The sequence below is a fragment of the Anser brachyrhynchus genome (assembly GCF_964034855.1).
Source record: "Anser brachyrhynchus genome assembly, chromosome: 11".
In the NCBI taxonomy this organism is placed as follows: domain Eukaryota; kingdom Metazoa; phylum Chordata; class Aves; order Anseriformes; family Anatidae; genus Anser; species Anser brachyrhynchus.
The window spans coordinates 3,645,052-3,669,271 of NC_137706.1; the positions used below are offsets into that span (position 1 = coordinate 3,645,052).

The 24,220-nt window shown below is 38.9% G+C and overlaps 1 protein-coding gene and 1 long non-coding RNA gene across 4 annotated transcripts in view; one reads left to right on the top strand and one right to left on the bottom strand.

Moving 5' to 3' along the window:
* Positions 1-24,220, bottom strand: part of PRTG (protogenin) — an 80,189-nt gene that overhangs the window by 47,528 nt on the left and 8,441 nt on the right. The window contains exon 1 of one of the 3 annotated variants that reach the window (XM_080551726.1): positions 8,461-9,744. The exons of the other annotated variants lie outside the window; for them this stretch is intronic. The gene's annotated coding sequence lies outside the window, so the exon portion shown is untranslated. Of the gene's footprint in view, positions 1-8,460; positions 9,745-24,220 lie in introns of those variants that run through there. 3 annotated transcript variants of the gene reach the window in all.
* LOC308176254 lies at positions 3-22,364 on the top strand. The gene is made up of 2 exons (XR_013938178.1): positions 3-3,140; positions 9,737-22,364. It is a non-coding gene; the product is annotated as an uncharacterized lncRNA (long non-coding RNA).

Sequence of the window (24,220 nt, forward strand, 5' to 3'; positions counted from 1 at the left end):
AGAACATATAAGGAGTCAAGTGAGGAAAAAACGTCGGCTAAACCAAACTCCAGATCATAGGTCAACTTGAAAAAATACTCCAAAATACTTCAAATAGTCCTCTTTTCTACATGTGAAGAAAGACTGGTCTAATTACCTTATAAACTTTTCTCAACGCCTGCTTTCATTGGTTGCAGGTATATTAAAAATAATTTTATTTTAACTTAATTTGGTTTAAAAATATACATATATCAACGAAAATTAACATGAATCTCATGTGTGACCACACATTGCTTCCCTATAAAATTTCAAGCACTTACAACTTCAGGAGTTCGCAAAATTGAGCCAGCTGAAATGGCAGATCAATAAATACCTTCCATCTAATAGACACCTAAGAAATTGATCAGGAAATAAAAGCTGAAGGGAAAGGAATACAAAAGCCTCTAATTAATTGCTCTGTTTACTGCTGCTCACTACATAATTAACACAAAGAGCATCTATTCAGTGGCAACTCATTTTGGATAACTCACAACATGAATAATTCCACATGCATTCACATTCTCTGTAATTGTACAGGGAACAATCTCTGCAAAAACTCCATGATACTGATTTGGTTTTAAAATTAGATTTAGAGTAAACTTCTACTCTTGTGTAAATTCTAAAAAAAACACAATGTAGTTGACAATATTAGTAAGTTACCCATCTCTTAACTTTCAAGCTTTGTGTTGAAAGAATTCCTCTATTTTATATATTAATTGAATTTGGTTTACATAGTATTAGCTGTAAGGTGTTCTCAATAATGCCCTGCTGTATAGGGTGCACGTCCAGCACTGATGCACACCAAGCATCTTAATGAATGCTCCATCCCACCACCACTACCCCACAATTTAATACTCCTACACAGCATCAATAAATTAGATTTTGGAGTGTGAAGAAAACATGTCATCACTTGATTGCTTTCCCCTCCATTCACAAACTAACTCCTAGCATAGACTTAACTATGTAAGTTAAAGATTCCTATTACTAGTATAGCTATTTCATACCCTGGGTCAGAATAAATCTTTTTTTTTTTTTTTTGCACTGCATTTTGGTAGTTCCATCAGCACTACGGGAATGAACAGTCCTAATGATACCTCCCAAAAAAGCTGACTAACAAGACTACCAAACCACCCTTTCCTGCAAAATCCCCCGAAAGCACTTGCCACCACGTGATGCAAACACCATGGTCATTGGAATCCAGGTCTGGCATCTCCGATGTGATTCGGACTGCCAGGACACACGCAGAGATGCTCTGGTATCTGTGCTTAAGAACAGCTCTGTGCTTGGCTGTGGCTTTCGGCAGCAGGTCTCCCCAGCCCCAGCACAGCCTACAGCCAGTTGCTTACCCACCCTCACCGCAGAGAGCACCAGACTCACTCACCTGCAGAATTTAACCCAGTTCCCTACGTTGTGCATTCAGTTATTCCTTTCACTTTTGAGCAGTAAGAGATTCATAAACCTCATGGTTAAGTCCTAATTAACCACTTAATTAAAAAAAAACAAACAAAAAAAGCCACAACATACATAAAAAGTTACAACAAAAGCTTTACAGGTGGATGGGGTGGAGATGGGACAGGGAGAGGAAACATTCAAGCAGTTTTCTCCCTAAGTAGATATCTTCTTTTGGTTGCTAAGAAATCATCAGAAGGAAAAAGAAACATAACAGTTCTTTTCTACAGACCAAAGTTCAATTTCACGGAGCTGAGATTCACTGCAAGGCAAACTGCATGTATACCAGATTGCTCCCATGACTCTTAACTTGTGGGATTTGCTTTCTGCTGAATTTGATGCTGTCCAGCTCTACTGTAGCTTTCCACCACAGAAGAGCAAAACAAAAGCATCCAAACTCGTCTTACTTCCTCCCTTCCTCATCCATTCTAATCCCTGCCTGCACAGACAACACATATCATCTGGAGAGTCAGCAGAGTACTTCCCTTGTGCTGCTCCGAATAGATTTTCTAACACAAAGTATAGTTCTTTGCATTCATTACCTATTTATTGAAAGCACGATGAAGCAAGCTGAGCAAGTCTGCTTAACTTGCAAAATAAAATCTCTTGGAATGTAATAAAGGTATAATAAGAACACCACAAATCAACATAACGCAAGTCTCAGAGCCACTGTGCAGTGCAGATGTACCGCACAGCCTGTGATGTAAGAAAGGACCGTTCTGACAAGGCAGAAAGGTCTCAGCAAAGCAAAGCTCTTCCAGACTTTTAAAAGTTTTGTCTCTAGAGGAACTATAAAATCACACCGAAGATTTCCTTATAACACTGAGATTATTTAAAAGGACAGTGTGAGAATACAAATCTAGTATATGGCTTTTATTTATATATATATATATATATGTATGTATATAATGTGTGTGTGTGTGCGTGCGCGCCCTATATAATAAATACTATAATATAATATATTATATACACACAAACATATATAATGTTTTATTCCAATGCACCCTGTACATTACAGCTAAAGATTAAAGACAGAAGAGAGCTTCTCAAGGACTCCAAGAAATTCAAGAAAATTAATAATACAGGAACAAAACAATGTCACAATAGCAAGTAAGAACAGACTCAACTATGTTATTTAGAAAATATAATAAAAAATTTTAGGCTAATATCTAAAGAACATTTTTCCACCTGAGCAGGACAGAGGTATTGCCTCCGAAATTTAATCTTTAATGACAGCAAAAGTCAGAATTGCAGAGAACTGCACAAAATCTTCAGAAAAACTCATTAACATCACTAAATGTCGTTTAAGAAATGAAAAAAAAAACTTTTGTTCATCTCCCAATCATTCTCAATTTATAAATTGTTTATCAGTTTAGCTCAATACTTGCTCCTTCTGTATCTTGTTTCCTTACGCAAATCTGTGGTTTCTTCTTAACTCTGACTTTATTTGTGCCAGTAAAATCTGTTTTTACAAGTCTATTGCTGTCTCATGAAACCTGACCTCTTTGTAACAGACTTGTTTTCATGGCAAACGCTGATACCAACTCAGAACCCCAAGAACAAGTCATTAAAGCAGTGCTGTTAAGAGGCCAGAGCTCTATAAAATGGATAAGAAACAAAGTCTCAAGAGACTTGCGTCGTTCCTGAAAACAACCCTGCAGAACACAATAAATGTAAGTGCCTTTTTATTTGAGGTTTCCCCCTCTTCTCCAGTCTATTTAATCATTTTGTTCCCAGGTTTATAGCCAAAAAAAAACACAAAACAACTAATGTTACTCCAAGAAGCTGGTGCTCCCACCTTTTTTTTAACTTGCAGGATACCAAATGCTGCACACAGAGGAAGAAAACAATTATTGTAAATTGTATTTCATTTTTAAAATTATTGCAATTTGTGTAAAGGGAACAGATGTTAATATAGTTACTTTTTAGTACAAATATTTGTGATGGCATAAACCACCCAGTTCTGCCCAATAAAGTTATCCATACAGAAGGAAATCAGAGTTCAATTCAGGTATGAGTTCCCTCATTTACCACTGAGGCAAACATCATCAGGCTCAAATGACAAATGATTACTTGTCAACATACGATGATTAAATATTAGAGAAACACTGCTTCTGTCTACCGTGACATACATGTATTGAAAACTATCTTGCATGCACAGAAGAAACCTGTACTTAAATTCAGATTTACATAGATTTAACAGTTATGCTACAATAAAGTCAAACTCTTAATGAGGTGCTCACCCCTTGTATCTTTTTGTTGTTGTTGTTGTTAAAATACAGCAGTCCTCTATTATTTTTAACAATAATAATCATTTCCTTCACTCCTAAGTGACGGAAATTATGGAATTAAATGAAGGCAGATTGCTCATGCAAACACAAGTCCAGATGACTTTGGATGTTCCCTTATATCCTGCACTTTCGACCTGGGTACTAAAACCAGATGCTGTGGCAGGTCAAGGCTACCTCATGATCTTTATGTCCCTAAGTGATTTTCTGAATGAGCCTTCTTGAAATGCAAAAGAAATTCCAACAACCTACGTATTTATTACTTTTAAATCTTGCTGATTTTTTCCACACATACCAGCTGACACTAGCCAAAGACTGAAGTGTAATTGTATAATAAAGGAATTGAAGGAATGGAAGACAAAGCCCCTGAACTGAAACAGCAGCAGAGAACTGGGTTTCACCTAACCAGACTGCAGCAAATATTGTGAAACCCTCCAAACCAAACACTTGCGTGTTTCTCAACAGATAATGGCCACTCAGATAGATGAGCTACTCAGGTGGAAACAAAAGTGCCTAATGCCATTATGCAATTTCTAGAACTTACGTGTTAATAGTATTGAGAATTAAACAATAGCCCTAACCTGCAAATGAAACCTTTTTTTTTTCCTTTTTTAATTCTCGGGTGAAGAGGTTTCACTTGAGAAAAATAAGCTTGCATGTTAAGAAAAAGCTATGTCTGTTTCCTGAGCAATGGATTTCAGGATAGCATGTGATAAATTTAATGTGTTTTTCTCCTCTTGATCTAATTTTTGTGACACTCTCTCCCTGAAACAGTTGATAAAAAATGCAACAAATATATAGTGTATTAGATTTTAGTACTGTAGCCAACTTGCACATATTTGCCTTGAGTGTAGCGTGATTCCTCCATCCTTGCAGGAGTGACGCTTAAAACTGATTATGAAAGGAGTTTTGCCATTCCTGTTGGCTGGCTATATGGACACATATTTCCAAATGATTTGCCACTCAGGTGGCCACTCTAGTCTGGATCAGGAATAACACTTACATGAACACTGACAGATCCAGACGTGGCAAACCTACACACACGCAGACGTCCTCCCCATTTCTGATGCAGCAGTTTGAGTACACAAAGCTGGAGCTATCACGAAGTGATGTAATGGGTAGGGCTTTGCCAAATTATCCAGGAGATGTCAGTGAAAATTAAATGAAGTAGTTAGGTATATACAGTTAAGTGTGTGTGTGTGCATATAAACTGTTAGGTAGGTACAGTTCAGAGGTGAATTTCACACAAATGGAGCATTGTGGGTAAAGTTATAAATAACTATATGTGAAAAGCATTCTGTATGTTCTACCACAAACACAGTGATTTCTTACATTCACCCTTAAAATTTTGATCAAGTCTTGTTTGACCTACAATTATAATACATAAAAATGTGATTTCAGGAGAAAACGGAACCTGACCCATGAGGAATGATTAAAAGAGCTGGGACCTCATTAGTCCTGGGAAAGGAAACCGAAGAGAGAAACAGCTGTCTTACAGATATATAAAGGAGATATTAGAGAGGACAGGGAACAATGACTCATTAAAAACAGAAAAAGAAGAAATAGGCTTCAGCTGTAGTGGAGGAAGTTCAGATGAGTTTGCTAAAGGGAAAAATATTCATGAGGAGCAGGCAGGCAAGGGAGGCAATACAACAATTACCAAAAGGGGTGGCTGGGCTGCCACCCGCCCAGCCAGGGGACAGTGGAACTGCTCTTACTGTAACCTCACACTAAATGCCACAGTAAAGATCTTTTCCCAAAGCACTTTTTTTTCTTTCAGAAAACTCTGGAATCTAATAGCATGTTTTCCCCAGGCAAAAAGACTATTCAGAGCAGACTAGTATGAAGAGGCTCTTGAAGTTTTCCATCCCTCTACCTCCTCCCACCTTCTCTTTCACTTTTCTTTGCTCTTCAGAGCTTTATCAGTGTAGTACATTTTACATCAATAGGCCATAAAACCTGTGGAGATAAGATAATGAAGCTAGTACATAAACAAAAGGGTATGTAAGAAAGAGTCAGTGTCTGAAGAACCCTTCTGCAGAACCCGAGTGTCAGCCAGAGGTTCCCTAAGGTGTAAAAGACAGCTGAGGTGTGCCACAGGTTCAGCATAACTTGGATTGCCTACAGTTGGACAATGATTTGTACACTCTTGCTATTCAACAGCTAATGTATTGGAGCAGCTCTGTTAGCATCCTTCCACATCTACGTTCTTTTCAAGCCAAGCGAGTCAAAGTATTTCAGAGAAAAATGTGACAAGATAATCAATAGCTACAGAAGGTAGCCTCTTTGATGCCTCAACAGCTGCTCAATTACATGGCAAGAGGAGAATAGCCTTACTGACTTTTAGAAACAAACATCAACCTACTTAATTACATTTTAAATAAGTAAGAATTCAAGATTTGAAGTTGTTCAGTCGAAAACACACGTAGCGTCCACAAACTCATCATGTGCCTCTCCTCAAATACATTAATTAATCACCAGAATGTACTCATACAATAGAGCTCTCAAGATGTTTGTTTTTCTTGCTTACATGTTTAGCAACACCTGGAGTACAAAAGGGAGGAGGAATAACAACCAACCCTGTTCCAACTGTTTGCACACACTGCACACCCCTGCGTACTTGCAGGAGGGAAGAGCAGAAGATTGTACATTATCCTGATCTGATACACAAGAAAGTGTTGTTTAAAGGTTCAGTCCCTCAGAACAGTATCCACAGATTTGAATATACTTGGCCTAACGTAAGTCATACCGCAGTTCCAGTCCAAGAAAGGCAGTATGGCCTTATAAATCCAATTGCCTTATAAATCCAATTGCCTTTCCAAGCATATCAAACAAGCTTTTCCACATCATTTCACTTCCAACGATAACATATATTATAAAGGATTATTGAATCAGTTTATAAAAACTTTAATATCCATACAGATATATAGTATAACTGGGACAGTCAGAGAAGCCAGTCTTCAAACCATCCCACTTTACCTTACTGATACCTTGGGAATAGTTTTGCTAGACCAGCTCTTTGCACCCTTTAATCCCAAATTAAACTAATTCCTTTTTAATGTGAAACAAAGAGACTGCTGCTATTAATCCCTGGATTTTAATGACGTACGAACAGCGAACTGTTAGACATGACTTTAAAGCAGTATTCTCTTGAATTGCCTGGAATGCGCTCATCCCTGTAAAGAGTACCCTGTAAAGAGTTCCTTTTACCTTTCTGTTTTGTTTTCTACTTTCATACTTCACCTTTAATTTCTCTCTCTCCTTTATTCTATCAAGCCAGTCACTATGAACTCACTCTTAGGAAGAAGACAAGTTCCAGAATTAAGATAAACACTTTAGCATGAAAAATATGAACTCGAGACAAAACTGGAATTACGGATAACAAGTCGTGTTTCCTCTAGTCCAAACTGAAATGAAAAGTAGTCACAGAAGTGCAAATAATGTTCCCTTTTTTAATAAGTTCTGTCTTCATTGTTGAGGAACATGCAGAACAAAAACTCTACAGGCTGCTGTGTATACTGGAAATATCAGCAAGCAGGATAACATTTAGCCTATCACTACACTATTTGTTAAACAGATTACACTGTGTATTTTCGCAGATATTTCTCAAGTTAAACATATTTCCAGGGTAAAGCTAATACACCAATTTTCTCTTCCTAAAATTAAAACAGAAGAAAAGAAAATGGTCCCCTTTGACTTTACTGATATTAAAAAATTCTTACGATTGCAATAGTATGAACACCATAGCAGCAGTTTTGAAGGAGACAGTTCAGAAATGTATTGGAAAAGGAGTCCAGTCTCAAGCAATTACCTTAGAGCATTACAATTAAGTAATAGGGAGGTTAAATGATACAAACTGCTGCATTGATTTGACACTATCAGTAATCGTATGGAACACCTATTAATCTGCTTATCCCAAAGTTTTTTCTTTGAAATTTGACATTTTGAATCTCCTAGCAGGCATTTTAAAGGAGGTGGATTGGAATTTCAGCTTGTATAAAATGCAATCATATTCTACAGTGATCAAAATTATTCTGAGGCTTTGCAAAAGTCTCCAGAGCTGCATCCGGGTTCTTTGGAGCCACTAGCTTAGTGCTACAACTTGAGTTCCTCTTCCCTTCCTACCACTTTTTTTTTTTTTTTTTTGGTAAGTCAAAGAATGGATCTCATCAAAATGGGATGACAAATTTTGGAGCTACTGGCATAGTGTATTAGCATCCATGCAAGATATGTTAACAAATCCAGAAAGAGTGGATGTTTAAGACTGCTGACAAATATTCCTCCCCATACTGACACCATTTCAATGGGCTTTGAGTCACGGCCTTGTCTTAGAGGTAAGAGACCTTTTATTGTGGAAATACTGTACCTCTAATCAATTCTCTAGGTGACGTATGTATTATTCCAGACCCCTGGAACATATTGCTCCATTAGGATCAGAGGGAGAGCAAAGGGGGTTGTTCCTCTTTTAGTAATCTTTTTAACTTGTTTTTTTTTTTTTTTAAATGAACGTTTAAGTATTCCAAATTTTCAACAGAAAATACAAGCATAGACAATTAAAAAAAAAAAGCCAGATATTGGAAAAACAAGATTAGAAACACCATTTCTACAGTGTGAAAGACATGCAAGCACAGAGAATGAATGAGCCAGGTTTGGTCATGAAATTTGACGTTTTCTATAGACAAAACTGATCCTTCACACCACTTACTCCTCACGTTTCAGCTCCTAGAGTAATATTGGCAGGTTGTAGGCAAGAAGCAAATCTTTCAGATGAATTAGTCTATGAGATCCTTTCAAAATCACGTTTTGAGTTTTGAAGAGACCAAAATCTGTCCTACATATAGGGATAATTAGAGACAGCTTTCACTAATAAATACCAAGGAGACCCCTGATGAGGTAATGAGTGAGGATTTGGGCCATCTGCCTTTCTGCTATCATCAATTCATGCTCTGGTCAAATCTTCTTGAAGCCCTTATTCCTAAGCTAATGGGTGAGCTCCACTGCAGAGCTTACTGCAGTTTCACCTCCAACAAACCACCAGTCAATTACATCTAGGAAACAGTCTGCTCCGCTAAAACTTATGGTCACCTTATCGCAAAAATATTTATTTCTAGGCCACCATACACTTAGTTCTACCACCAAAACTAAACAAAGAGAGGGAGGTGCAATAGAGAAAGGAACAGAAAAGGATAGAAACAATGTTATGCTTTAGTTTTTCCTTTCCTCCCTCTTGCTCTTGCTAACTTGCTAGCGGGTACCTAAGTAGTGTAATTTTATACACTGATTTCCAAACTAAGATGTAGATCACTAAGAATTACTCCCCAACCTCTGATAAGAGGGGAAAAAATAAAGAAATAAATGATTGACTTCATATATAAAGAACACATTTTTTAAAACACGATGCAAACTGGTTTCTCTGTGCATTAAAACCTTTGCACAGCAATGTCCATGGAAACCCTGTCGTCCTCCAACGAAAAAAAAAGGTAGCATTTGCAGAGTCACAAACTAGCCACTATTTCTCTGGTACTGAGGAATACTATAATCTAAAAGCAATGAAATGGAGAAGCAAAGAGGTCAACAGCCTAAGCACTCTTGAACAAAAGTTCCCTTGGAGATGTCAGCTGCGATCTCATTTGTTTCCCCTAACACTTTCATGTCTCCCTGCTCCTTTCTTTAAAGCTCCTAACTCAGTGGCTGACAAATGATCACTTTAAAAATCTCTGTACAGGAATAACCAAGTCTGAATATGTCCACTGAATGTAACTAAGCTCTCCAACCGCTCGGACTGGGGCTGATTCTGTAAAGCTGTTTCTGGCCACACACACAGCAACACAGTTTTAACCATCAGCTTCTCAAAATGAAGCAAATTACATGAATTTTCACATGTAATATCATCTCTTCCTGACAACTTTGAAGTCAAGTGGACTATTCTGGACCAGGTTTTTAGGGAAATACATTCATGATTTATTCTTTCTTTCCTACAGTACCCTCAGAAAATAGGAAAGTATGCTGACTTCTCCAGATACAGAATGGAAACTGTGTTAAGGGCAAGTCTGCAGATATATCCCACTGCAGAAAGTCAACAGAAGAGGAGGACCCAAATGGATGCATGCAGAAGACAGTTGACAGGAAAGGAGAAAAAAAACTTGACCAGATAAGGAAAAGAAATTTTTTTAACCCTCTACAAAGAAGTCAGAATCGCCTTTTCCTGCTATTTCCTGATGTTTCAAGTTTGTTTGTTTGTTTTTTTCCCTCATTAAAAACAAACCAAAATTTTTTTCCCCTCTGTAAGAGCTCTATAGAAGTGAAGGTCTGGAGATGGCCTCAAAGACATTATCATCTTTGGCTGCTCCAGAGAAAAAAGCAACAGGAAAAAAAAAAAAAAAAAGATGCATTTGGTTCTGGAACAGCCTCCCTTTGGTGAGGAAGCTTTGAAAATGTAACCCGCTCTTACATGCACGTCTGAAGGCAGAAGCAAACCCTAATGTTGCCATTTATTCTCAGAAGCATTCAGTCCTGTAAATATTTGTTTCCTGGGCACAGAACAGATCATCACATGGAACACCAGGCTTTCAACATTGAAACATGTGGCTGGCTGTTTAAGTTCTCCTTTTAGCAACAAACAAACAGAAAACCTGTGGATTCACAATTATTATAATAAGCATCACAATGGACCAGGAATCTCTAAGATAACAATTCATTTTCCCAAGAATAGAAGCAATCATTTGGATTCAGGATGTATGCGATTTTTTGAAATGTACTATTTCCTTTTGCTGCATAGGTGGCATATATTCACCGTAAATTTTGGAAAGCCTTAGCAACAGTAGGAGCTCATAATTAATGTCTGTTGTATATTAAGAAGAACATCAAACCTGCTGAAGAAATTTGGCTCCTCAGAAATGGATAATCATCCTTCAAAAAGCTGTCTTTTAAAGGCAGAAACATGCAGGCAGGAACAGAAAAGTACAATCTGACAGGATGACTGTTAGACTGCACTATTTCCTCCTTCTATAGACCGTTCGAACAGAGAGAGCTTTTTATTCATGACATATTAACATAACCGTGACAATAAACGGGATCCTAGGCAGCACCAATGTGCTACAGAAAATAACAGGTGGATCCTAACTGACACCCTACTAACTCATGAGCACCTTAGATTCCAGTTCGTTATCCTGCCCATCAGGTGCTCTTAGAGCCAGACTGAGACAGTGGTCCAGGAGAACTGCAATAAAACAACAAACATCAAGACTCCCAACCTGAAGGAAGGAAGTCTAGGAACAATTCGCACAAGTCTTTCTATTTTACCTTGTCAAAGCAGTTAATGATGTTGCAACAACAGCACTTTCCAGCTCTCGCAACTATACATAAGCTATTCACAAGGCTACGCACAGTGCATTACCCCACCTCAATCACTTAATAAATGGCAGAAGATACATATGCACTACTGCCCTTCCGAATGAAGCCAGACGTGCAAATCACCACAGGAGTTATAGCACTAGCACTGTTTTCAAAGAAATAAAAGACTGAGGTTTAGAAATAGGTGGTTCTGTATATTCAATAGTTTATTGATAGTACAACTAATACACCCTACTGAATCATGTAAACAAGCACGAGACTTGATCTTTTCACTTCCGAAGGCTTCCCAGCTGGGGTTTTCCCTTCTCAGCTTTATCTATCATCCAGGCAATAGTGTGTGGCCACAGAAGTGCACAATAAATGCTAACGCACTTATCAAGGAATTCCCCTCTGCTTTTCTTCAGACAAGAAATGCAGGAAATAGTACAGAAAAGGCACACAGTAAGCCACATTAACCAGCTTCAAAGCCGTTCAACTTGTGTGGTTGCATACATTCAGGAGAAAGAACATACCACTTTCTCCCTTGCAAGGACTGCTTTCCTTCAGCAGTTTGCCAAGTGATTGCCTTCCAGTATCTGTGCTTAATCCTACAGATGCCTTTCTTTGGAGTTGTTGCCATTCTGTGAAGAATTAGTTCTGCTTAATAACCCAACTGTTGCACGGAGAACATCCAGCACAGTTTTGCACTTTACAACATGAAGGATCAGAACACAAGCAGGATTGTGCAACAAAAGACATATCCCTTCACAACCATCCTCATTTAGCAGCAAAAAAGAAAAATGAAAACAGATAGAATAATAGAAGTGGAAAATTAGAAATTGACTGCTATGATTCAAAGGTTCCTCAAAGAACAGACCCCAAAAAGATCAACGAAAACGTGATAATTACTCAGTGAAACACAGAGAAGCCAATTTCAGCACTATGCAACAAAAGCCTCTGACACTGGAAGCTCTAAAGCTGCCCTGTTCTGATCAATGAATGCCACTGCAGATGCCAGCAGGAAGGTAAGACCTCTATTTATCAGTCACACACCTTTAAAAATAAATAAATGCTATTCCTGGCTAAAATAAAACAAAACTCTAAGTAGAAAGCAATACCCACTCTTCCCCTCACCCTGCCCCGCTCATCAATCATGGGCAGCACTGCAGAGCGCATCCCAGGATAGGAGCGGGGCCCCACACATTCCTCTGCTGCCGCCCACCACTGCGCCTTCCCTCACATCTGGGGGGAGGCAGAGGAAGAGGTTCCATTTCTTACAGTGGCAAACTGACACCCTCCACATATGAATGAGTGTAAGCTGATATGGCGGTGCTGCAAGTCTTCAGACTGTCAGAAACGCTACCCCTGAGAAGTACAAGCACTCTGCATGTCTTGCTTATAGTGTTTCAGAAGCAGCGTTCTGGAATAAAACACAAAATTTCATTGCAAAACGCTGGGGAGAGATGTTGAGAATTCGAGCCCTTCAGCCCCCTCTCCAAATGTCAACATTGCTGCATTCCCGTGGGGAAAGGAAAGGAGAGATGCCTCCGCTCTCAAGGGCCAAACGCCTTCAGCTCATTCCTGTCACCAAATGCCCCCCTACCGCATTACACAGCCCAGAGAGCTCCCCAGTAACAGCCTTTCTGTGCAGCACAGTAACTAACAGCAAAATTCAGAATGTCTTTGAGAGCAGCAGAGGGAAAAACAGAAATAAACTTCACGCATCAACAAAAAATAACAAAAAGCATTTTCAGTACTACATGTTTACTGAAAACTATTTAATTCCTCTAGTTAAATGCTTATCTGCAATATTTCTGGAGGTGGGGAAGGGCAGGACCTTATAACAAATCAGAGGTACGGCTTCCAGATGAAAATCACGTTGCCTTCAATGCCATGGAAATGCCTGTATTTTTCCCTAAGTATATTTATTTCACTCTCTTATCTGTCTGGAAGATAACCTGCAAATTTATTCTGGATTTACCATAAAAGCCCTCATATCGAAAGCAAGCGGAATAAACAAAAAAAAAAAATGTCTTTAGATGAAGTCACCTCATCAGGGTGACCCCTTATTTTACGCTGCTTGCTGTGGTTGTCGACTGCTGGGGTGGGAGGCAAGAGCTGGATTTCCAGTTTGCCCAGTCCCAGCACAAGCCAACAGCGACGTTCTACAAGTAGGTAATACCTCTGCTTATTAGATTACTTATATGCTCTAATACACACTGACAAGCCATTTTCCATTCCCATGGTTTTCAAAGGCTCATTATTTACCTTCAGCTCAGGGCCATGAGTCAAAGCTACCCAAGGCACCAAGGTTGTGTTACCTGGAGCATGGAGAAGCCGGTACCCCCATCCCAAACATCATGCTCCAGACTGAAACAACCAAGCTCCGAGAAAGGGGACTGATCCCCGGGAAATGCAAGTGCAGACATGAAAAGAGTATCACCAAGCCCCCATGAAATAATATCTGCGAGTGGCAAAGGAGGCCTACTCAACAGATGTTGTACTTAGCCCAGATTTCTGCCACATCTATAGAGCAGTGTAACAGAGAATAGCTAAGCACGGTTAGATTAGCTCAGAGTTCCTTCATCTCTTGTGCTCTTAAGATAGTTTAAGCCACTCATTTATCTCAACAAATATAAAATTCTCCCATTTCCCTCAAAAAGAGGAAGAGAAAAGAGTAAACAGGGGAAGTCCCACTGTATTTTCTTGTGCATTATGCATTTGTACTTCCATCAGCAGAAGTTTAACACCTTGGCCTGAAGCCAATCAGAAATCCCTCATAATGCGTTCAGTAAGCCAAATCAAAACAATACATAGTTTATACGAGTGGGGAAAGAAACTTGAAGGTTATATTTCATCTGCTGCAGCTCATCGTGCTCATTCAAACAGATGCATAAGGTTAACTGGCGGGATCTGCTCTTAAATGCCTGTTATTTCCAGTGGAAGGAGCTAAGCAACAGCACTTTCCTCAGTACATTATGTAGAGGATCAGCAGGAAAAGAAAAGAAAAATCTTAACGCTAAGGAAACCTGGCCCAGCTAAAGGGAAGATGGACAGAAGGGCCTGGCAAAACACTTTCATAGTGCAAATCAAAAGTTAGTTTCCGGGTGCATTAACTACAAAACTGAAAACATGATTCAAATTTCATAAAGCACGAAACACCTTCCTCTGTTTACCAAAGGGGATTCTGAAAACAGCATCAGACAAATTGAGAGGTGGCCCTCTTGTCCATTTGGAGAATGCTGGGTTTGTACAACAAACTTTTGTTTTTCAGGTGAAAATGTGAACTAGATAGAAGATAATATCTTCTACTATCTTTACAGCTGCCTGAGGTGTCTGTAGGTAAGTAATCTATTGGTTGGATCCCGTACAACTTGTCCTCTTCTCAGTTTTCTCCGTATCTAAAACAGAGGTAACTCACTAATCTTCTTTTACTTGCTTTAGTCTTTTCTGGATTGCTTAACACCAACCATATGAGAGGTATTAGAAGGGTTAAAATACAATATTCATATATTTTACACATTAAAACTAGGTGCAAGGTTGATAAAAATTGATGTTCTCAACCCTGTTACATCAGCTGATCACAAAAATCTATTTACTTGTTGGCAAAAAATCTGAGTGGGAAGGAACAAATCACAGGAAGGAAGAGGAAAAAAAAGCCCTATCACACTGATGGAATTGAAATGATCTGTCCCTCTTCATGAGCATCACACTGTGCTGATAAACTAAATCTCTCTTTGATTGAAGGCCGAATTAAAATGGAGCGAAGCAGGAACTCTTCTGACCCAAAAGTAATCCACTCAATCATATAATGCATCCCTTTCCTTTTAGCAAAATGAATAGCCCTCCACAGAACCTTTTTCTTCCTTGACAAGTCCTTGACAGAAGAATGTGAATCTGGACAGTTAAATGAATCAATCACCAGCTGCTAGTCTAGGGCCAAGATGGTGAGCCGAGGGGCCTGCCAGAGTTCACTGACCACTGGTCAAAGCAGGACAAAGGCTTTGCCTCTATGAATAGCCCGCTTCTGGGATCCAAAGGTCACTTAGCTGCCTTGGAAACGGTCCCCTTTGGTTATTTAAAGTTCTCAGGCTATTCTGCCACAGATATTATTGTTTCAGGTGGTCACCATCTTTCCTCTTCACAAGTTTGTGAAAGGCCAGGCAACTATTATCTAGGTAAAAGCAAGAAAATGGCAAACACGGCAACAACTAAATAATAGGGTAAGGAACAATTAAAGTAAGCCAAAACAATGCTTAACATTTCCTCATAATTCCAGCTACTGAACATGCCTGTGAAAAACATCCTTAGAGAAAGAAGGTGAGGCACACAAAGAGCCAGATTCCCAACAGGATCCAGGTGCACCAAAAGTGCAAAGTGCTGATTACTTCACTGCTTTTGAGATTGTTTGCATAAATGTGTTGGGAAGGGGGGGGGGCGGGGGGGAATAAAAGGGTGGGCTGTTCTCTAGTCATGAAAGTCATGAACACTGTGAGCTACATTTCAAAAAGGCACCCTATAGCTCCAGATAAGATCTACAGCCTAGCAAGTACATGGTGCTCTACGCCATAAGCCGGAGCATCACATAAATATTTGAAGGAGAAAAAATTAGAAAGTAATAGACAGACCAGATAGAGGAGGAGGAGGTACAACCCACAGGTGCTAATTTCTACGCAGCACTGCAGTTCACAGTCCTTTCTGGCACTGACCTAAAACCACTCACCACAAAAAAAGCTCGTCTCCCATACACCAGGGGAGGAAAACCAACCAACCAAGCAAAGCAAACACACAAAAAACCACTACTTCCCCTCAGAATCAGATCACAGAGAGAATAAAAGTTGCCCTGAAAAACACTAGAGAATTATACAGCTCAGTGCTCATACAAGTCCTGTCTACACACAAGCTTAAACTGTAGTCAAAAGTATAAATCAAATGTGGGGTTTGTTAGTTCTGTGTTATAATGGCTTCCTAAGTCAGCTTACTTTGTGATAAACAATACTACCAGCAGGTTTACAAGTCTTGCTACAGACTTCTACCAGATCTTCACTGGTGAGTAAAGCAGGCCAATAACAACCCACTGTTCACCAAAATATTTTAAAATAAAATTAAAGCTATTGTTAAATACACACTTACACACCAGTCCATGTTTTGGTTGGATCAGACAGTTCTGATAAACTTATTTAACTTGTCTCAGAACTGTAGCAGGAGGCAGGTACTCTGCCATCACAAAGCTTTTCCTGACACCCTGCCTATGTAAAACTCTTGTATTTTCAAGTATATTTATTTCATTTGTTGCTGCATTACATACACATTAGATAAATGAAGCTAACCACTAAGCTTTCCATCTAACATAGCATTCAGTTTATCTGCCTCTTATATGTGTGTATACACACACAATGAAAATTTGCAGACTCAATTGCTCAGCATTTAGGAAACTGAAGAAGTTGTTGCTCATGTAAGTCCGTTTGCTCTGTTTATATATGTGCTTTAGCAAACAATCCAACTTTGCACAATCACACTTCCCCCACTATTCATGGCACCAAATGAATAGTGCTCGTGTAATGAGCAACTATTCAATATTTTGTTTTCCCTTCTCTGTGCAGTGTGTGGCCTCATTCCTTATTTATTGCGCTCTACTAAGCCCTGCCGTGAAGACAGAGTTATTAACTTCCCTATGGCCTTTTCTGCAGGGCTCTGAACTACAGTTCTTCACGAATGGAAATGCGTTTACTTTCACAACACCTCAAGATGAGGTTCTATTATTATTTTCATTTTACTGTTGGGTACAAACAGTCAGATGGTGGCCCAAAACATTCACTAACTTTAGGAGTCCAACATATGACAGTGATCCTTGACAGCACCCCATGTGCTGCAACCACAGCTCCCCCCAACTTGTTGCAGCCCCAAGAGACCAAAACTCAGAGCCTCACATCAGGCATGGAGGAAAAAAGCAGCACATAATGACAGGCTTTCTGTGAACGGTAGGGCCAACCTGGTTGTGTCACATAACACAGAAGCTCCTGGCTGAAGCTGTGATGCAATTTCAATCCTTCGGGGCTCCCCTAACCGTGAGGTTATTCTTTGCCTTCCTGAAGTGCCTGCGAAAAGTCCGGGACTCCTGGGTCCTCACTGCAAGTTGCTCCGACGGGCACACTCCTTTCTGCCATTTCTCTGGAGCCAGTCTTTGGTAGCCCCTCAGCGCTCTCCCAGTCCCACCCTGTACCCATGGTGATCTCCACACAGAGCCAACCGCAGGCCTCCCTCTGCAGGCTTTTCCCCAGTTCTGGTCGCTTCCCACCAACGCGTTTCTCTTCCCCTTCCTGACCTCTAGACACATGAGGCCACTCACACCTCCGCCTCGCCCACTTGCTCTCCCAAACTTCCTCCCCAGGTAATTAGACCATTGTTTTCACTGACTTCAGCTTTCGATGCCAGCTGGTTTCTCCAGGCAGTGTTAGATCACACTTCAGCTCCTCAGTAATTCAGAGCAGGAGAAAAAGGCAAGTCCACAGCTGCCTGCGACTGCTTCGAAGGAAGGCCCAGCTTGGCCTTCCCAAACAACATGCTCAGCACAAACAGCACCCTCTGTGTCTCTAGGTGAGTAAGGCCGTGCTGAATGCGTGCAAACTCAGGATTTTTCCTCAAAATTTACAGGACAACCAACTTTGGAAACATCTTAATAGCAACTGAAAAAGCTACTCCCGGACCACTTCCCCAACAAATCCCATGTCTCTGCTCCATAAGTAGACATTCCCATGCTTTCCTAGCGAAAAACAAATACAGAAAAAGCAGTTTTACTTTAGATTTGACAGTGAGAGGGCTAAGCAGAAGCCTACTGTATAAAAAGAAATAGTAGTAATAATTATTAAAAAGACATAGATATTTAATAACAAAGAGATGGATATCGACATGACAAATTTCTATTCAAAAGGTTAACATGTCAGAAACTTAGTAACCACAGTCCTGCAATATCACTATATATTATTATTACTATTGTTACTGCAGTATTACTGTGATATTACTGTTTGGTAAGTTTAACAGCAGACAGTGTCACCAGTCTGCTTCGAATAAGACCATCATTTGCACTAATCAACAGCCCAGGAAAGGTGACTGCTGGTATCTTTAGCAAGATTCCTGACTGAAAAGCAACAACAGGTTTCATCTGCACTATGTAAAAATAAAGCTTGGCAGCCAATTCTGTGTCTTGGGATACTTGACGGGAAGGATATTTTTGTCTTCTCAGAAAATAATGTTTTTCCCACTGACATAACTCTAGGCTCTGCTATTCCTTCAGAAATAGTCCTGCTATTGGGACTAAAGCCAAAGGGGAAAAAAAAAGTTACAGAGCCAACCCCTGCTGACATTTCAAAACTTCTACCTTACCTAGCACAGACGTCTTGATGACTCTAAATCAGAACGAAGTTACAAGAAACAGTCTGCAGCTCAGACTTAGTCAGTTGTTTCTTGAGATGGCCTGAGCTATTCTACCAGTTGATAGCTCCAAAAAAGTTGAGACAACCCTTCCCAGATAGTCCCAAATCCCAGCTACTCCTGCTTGCTTATATCCAAGCCAGGTCTAGTACTTGTTGGATCCCAGAGGACACCAGTTCAAATCATCACAGCTAACTACATTAGTTCAATAACTTATCTAGCCCCAAAAAAGGTGTTTTTTTCTGCCATGTTACCAATCAGACGAGCACCACAGACTGAACAAGAGACATGGCATTTACTGCATCCTAATCCCTACATTTCCAAAACTTCAGAATTAGTATCAGCCACCTTATGTTTAAAGCATGATTGATTTTTCTCTTTTGGACAGATTAAACTTCTTTATATTCCATTGCAGTTTCTTTTTTAGTAGCTTCATGATTATGTCGTCAGTGGAATTTCATATCCAGTACACACCAAAAATCCCACAGGCTACCATTAATGAAGGGCATTAAAGTAAACGTCAACATTACAAATGCTTTTCTTAACACAGAACATAGATTTTGAATGCGCTTCATTCTATCAGTAGGATCTACCTCCAATATCACCTCTGGTGCAGAAAGTGTAATATGTCTTTGACTCAGCTCTAAAAGTAAAGAAGCACTGTTTCTAAACCAAAGTGCAATGAAATTCTTCATGAGAAATGTTTATCATATTCTTAAAATGAACTATTCTCAATATAACCTATGACCTTAAAAAAAGCCTAGTATAATACCATACGTCTTATAATTATACCTATTAGCAAACTAGATATCTTGCCTTTTGTGCAGAGAAATAGTTTCCTGCAGTTAATTTATGATACATAAGGATGGGGTTTTTTAGTGTGTATATTTTTATTATTTATTTTACATAAAGTCATGAAATCACAATCATTCTATGCAGGTGCTATGGGTGAACATATAAAGCACTGTGTGGATTTCAGGGATTCACCATCTGAAAGCTTTTATTCTTCCACAGTGAAGGAAAGTTATGACCTTTGACATGTGGCTATGGTGCCAAAGAAACTGCTCATAAATGTGTGTCAGTAAAGAAACAGAAATCAATAAATTCATTTAATCCAGTGAACTATTATGTAGTGGGACACAATATATTTTAAAGAGCCAACTGCTCTACTCTTTCTCTCACAAGATGAGCATTTTACCTAACAGATTTTGGGACATTCAATTTTTGGAAGGTTTTACAATCTGAACCTTGTCTTTAACCCATTAATAAACATTTTAGTCTGATATGCCACAAACTGTTAGCACATTCATTCCTACTCTGAAAGATCCCTGATACAACTGGATCCAGGTAGCACAACAGGAACACTAGCAGGTGGGCAGATATCCTATTAACAACCTGTACCGTTGCTGGAGATAGCTATCCACAGGAATCAAACACAGGCAGGTGTTAAAAGCACATATTTTTCACACCAGGTGCTCAAGAGCAGAATGAATGAGATATCATTCCGAACACTGAAATTTCAAAAGACCAAAAGAATCAGTGCCCTACGACATATATTATGAAGCTTTTCAACAAAGCATTTGGTCATCTACCCTATGTTTTATATGAATCAGCAATAAGCAATATAATGTGAAGATGATGACCATTAAAAACAAGTACTAAATGCCATGTGATGGGAATGTCACAAACTCCAATCAATATTACCAAAACTTCCATACACCGCACACTGTATCAATGCTTACCTCTTCTGGTGTTTAGCATAGTCAAGAATCCCAAATACTAGAAAACATAATTATTGCTAGAAATAAGGTTCACGGCCTTAAAAGAAAGAGAAAAAAGTTTACCAACTGGAAGGAACAACAAAAATTATGTTTCAAAAATGAAAAACAGAAAAAAAATCCTTATACCATCTCCACTTCTTAAATAAACGAAACATTAATTTTGAGAATATATAGAGTGAGGCACCAGACTACAGGCTTAGATGTACCAGTTGCATGAGCCACTGTGCACAGAGCACTGAGGATTTGTATTACGTCACATACACTGTATACAGTTCAGTCGTGATAAAATTGAGCTGCCCTCATGGCACGGACTGGCTGAACTAATAAAAGCAGTATCCAGTTTCAACCTCTACAGAAGATCAATGATAAATCTGCTTGCAAACTGTGGGCCACAGGGCTGTTTGCATAAAGGAGCACTAAAAGGAAGACAGGGAAAAAAAAAAAAAAGATTGTCATATGCTCATTTATGCTTTTGGGGGACGGTGAAGGGGAAGGAAGTTTCACCCTTGTAATTTGGGATACACCACATACAAAGTTTCTCTCAGGCAAAATGACAGAGTCATGCCAGAACTCCTGGAGAATATTTCCAGTTAACATCAATTTGCCGGATGTCACAGACAAGTTTAATGAACAAAATGATAAATGTCTGTCAATGGCTTCATAAAGTCAATGAATTCTCATTACAAAGAGCATACATAATGCACAGCTCTGCCTGAGGCACATGTTAGAGTTATTAGAGGTTTACTAGAATCTCGGTGTAGACAATGACATGGTAATTTAATAATTTACACTAGTTAATCTGCTGATAAATTACCCAAACAATTATTAATACGTTCAAGATTGTACTAGCAAGAGAAAGCAAGAAATTATTTAGAACTCTTCTGCACGTTCAAAGACCTTGAGTTTCATTTTAAAGTTTCTTTGAAAACATTATGGCTTATTTGTTAACTTCCAGTTGTAACAAAACGTGGAACAAAACCCAATACCAGGCAACACTGAGCCCTTTTTATTGTCTATTGTAAAGGCTATCAAAACAGCTTTTTCTTAATCATAATTATTATCTGATTTTGAAATGACAGCCAGACCTCTTGAGACAAGATATTACGCTTCTGTCCAATCATTTTTACCTCATCTAAATTTGGGGTCAAAATTGACCTTTAAGTATCTTATCACACTTCCCTCCTCTGCCACAGCTGTGAAAATATGCTCCACTGGAAAAGAGTACCTCCTCCCAGTCACCAGACAGGAATAAGGAGGAGGAGGGGATTAGCAGAAGCAGTTTTGCAAGTCCAAAGCAAAAACATAGCATATAGGAAAAAAAAAAAAAAAGATACATGCGGCAAAAACTGCCTATGAGACATGAGAATTAGAAAAGGGTGGGAACACTGGAGAGGACACAAATGCAGAGAAAAATCTGAATATTAGAACAATCAACAAACAAATGAAAAGCTTTTGTATTTGATACTTCTCCTGTCCAAGTTATGTTAAGGTGTACAGAAGTGAGTGCATCACAATACAGCTTAAAAAAACCTGACAGGCCAGTCTGTAACAGGCTGATAGATGGCCTTAGTGATGTTGGTGTAAGAAAAGGCAACTGATCATCACTACCTCGCACGAAAAATTAATACTGCAAAGGTTGAGGAGATACAGAAGAACAGATTCTTTTTCCAACCCTATTCTCTTGTGTTTTTTTCTCTTTAACCTGACATGGCTCAAATGGGAGTTATACATATATCTATGTTAAGTAACTCAAAACCCTCACCTAGAAAATTCAGAAAGATCTTTGGTGTAAGACTTCAGAAGTAAGCCATAGGTATCTATCAGTATATCTACAGATTAACTGTTACACGTGGTAAAATTACACTGATCAATTAAGAATCCAGCGTTTTTTCTTCTATAATTCTATTAATTTATGATACCATAAAGACAGGTGGGTTTTGCACAAAAGAAATTCTGACCTAATGAAATGAGAACAGACAATGTAATCAATCAATATTAACAGGAATCATATCTAAAGATGCTTAAACAAACAACAACAACAAAAAAACAATCTGAAGTTAAAGAGTTGCTGCTGTTCACAAAATCTCCTCCAGTTTCTAACATGCAGACATCAATGGATCCAAGATACAAATCACAAGCTGCAAAGACTTAGTTTAACTGCCCCCTAGCTATGTATTAAAAGAACACCAGAAGACATGTTTAATGCCTATAATAGCTTTTGTGAGCCCCATATCACTGGTAAATTTGGTGACAATTTCTTTCAAAACTGACTCTCATATTCAAAGAACTTCAGAATGGAACTACAATAATTTCCATTACACATACTTCTAGGATAAAGGAAAACATTGCTATTTTCAAATTCAAAATCACAATTTTAGCATGTTCTAAGACTAGTGGACTAGGTAACATCTACTTAAGCACAGGCTTGGCAAAGACATGCCCCGTCTGAATACAGATTTGATGAACTGCAGTGTTTTGAGACAAAACCCATCCTACCACCAGGGCCATTATATTGACTGTAGGTAGAAAGTTTTCTTCTGAAGATTTTACAGATGAGAAGGCATATCAAGACCCTCTCCTCCAGTTAAGATTTGTGCTTTCCACAACAGATTTTATTCATAATTCACAAACAACAGAAATCTTATTTCTTGCTGTCCAGGAGAATTTCACAGGGGCTTTAATGGTAGTCACTTGTCAAAGGCTGGAGACATAATTTGCTCAGTAGTATTCTACTACTGAAAAAAATTGGTAAAATAGAAGTCAAAGTGGAACTACAAGGTCTTGAGAGGAAAAGTAATGCTCATTACTTTCTATGCTTTCTGTGGAACTGACTGCTGAGTTTTTGTTTTTTACTACTGACTTGACTGAGCAGATGGCTCACCTGTATTTTCTTCTGCAGCAACATCCCTTAAAAATGGCCATACCTTACTGTATCCTGAGGTATCTAAACACAGGGTTTCCACACTTGCAGATTACTAATCATTTTTTGCACTTTTTTTTCGTAAAAGAGTACCTTCATCTCTACCACCTGCTCTTTGGATTTTCGATTTTCCAATGTTCTGTTTGGTTGGTTTGGCTTTGTGTGTGGGGTTTTTGTTTGTTTGTTTTCTTTTTCATTGTGTATAGAAGCAATTCCTTCATTTATGTTATACAAGGTCAAATTACATGACCTGGTTGTTCCCTGTAAACACTCATTAGTTTTTAGATAGTCAAGGACAGGTTTCCAAAAGGAGCAAGGCTGGGACCGAGTGCATCACATGTTCTGTGAGCCTCATCAGCCTCCATGCCCATGACTGCAGGAAACTCCACTTAATGAGGTTCCTACTCATTTTCTATTTCTATAATGAACATTCTTGTCCGTTTTCGATTTTGCTAGAACATCTCTATCGGTGCATCACTCATTCGATTTGTTTCATATTCCAGAAGTAAGTCTTTTCTTTCCTCAAAGCATTGTCTATGTGTAGAAACAACTTCTTAAGATCATTTTCAAATAACTTACGGGAATATATGTATATGGGTACATTAGTCAGAAGAAATTAGTTTATGTAAGTGTAAACCCAAGAACCAAGGCTACAGAAGACTAAACTCCACTCCTTGCCAACTTTCTTCCTCCCCAGTACTTAAGGGGCTCATCCCTAGCAGCCCTTCCAGAGACAGTGAAGTAGTATCCTGGTACTTTGCAACTTTTGCCTCAAAGTAATGATTAAATTCTAGTAACAGCTTTAGATATAAAACTTGTCAGCATCCCTCTATCTTTTATAACGTTTCTTTTCAGTATTTCATCTCTCATGTTGCATTCTACTGCTCTGACACGTAGTAAACAAGAAGGTCCTCACTAAATGCTATCGCAGTTGCTACAGTGAAATGTCCAAACTAGAAGTGAACATAACTTCCTCAACAACTACTGAAAAATGTACTGAT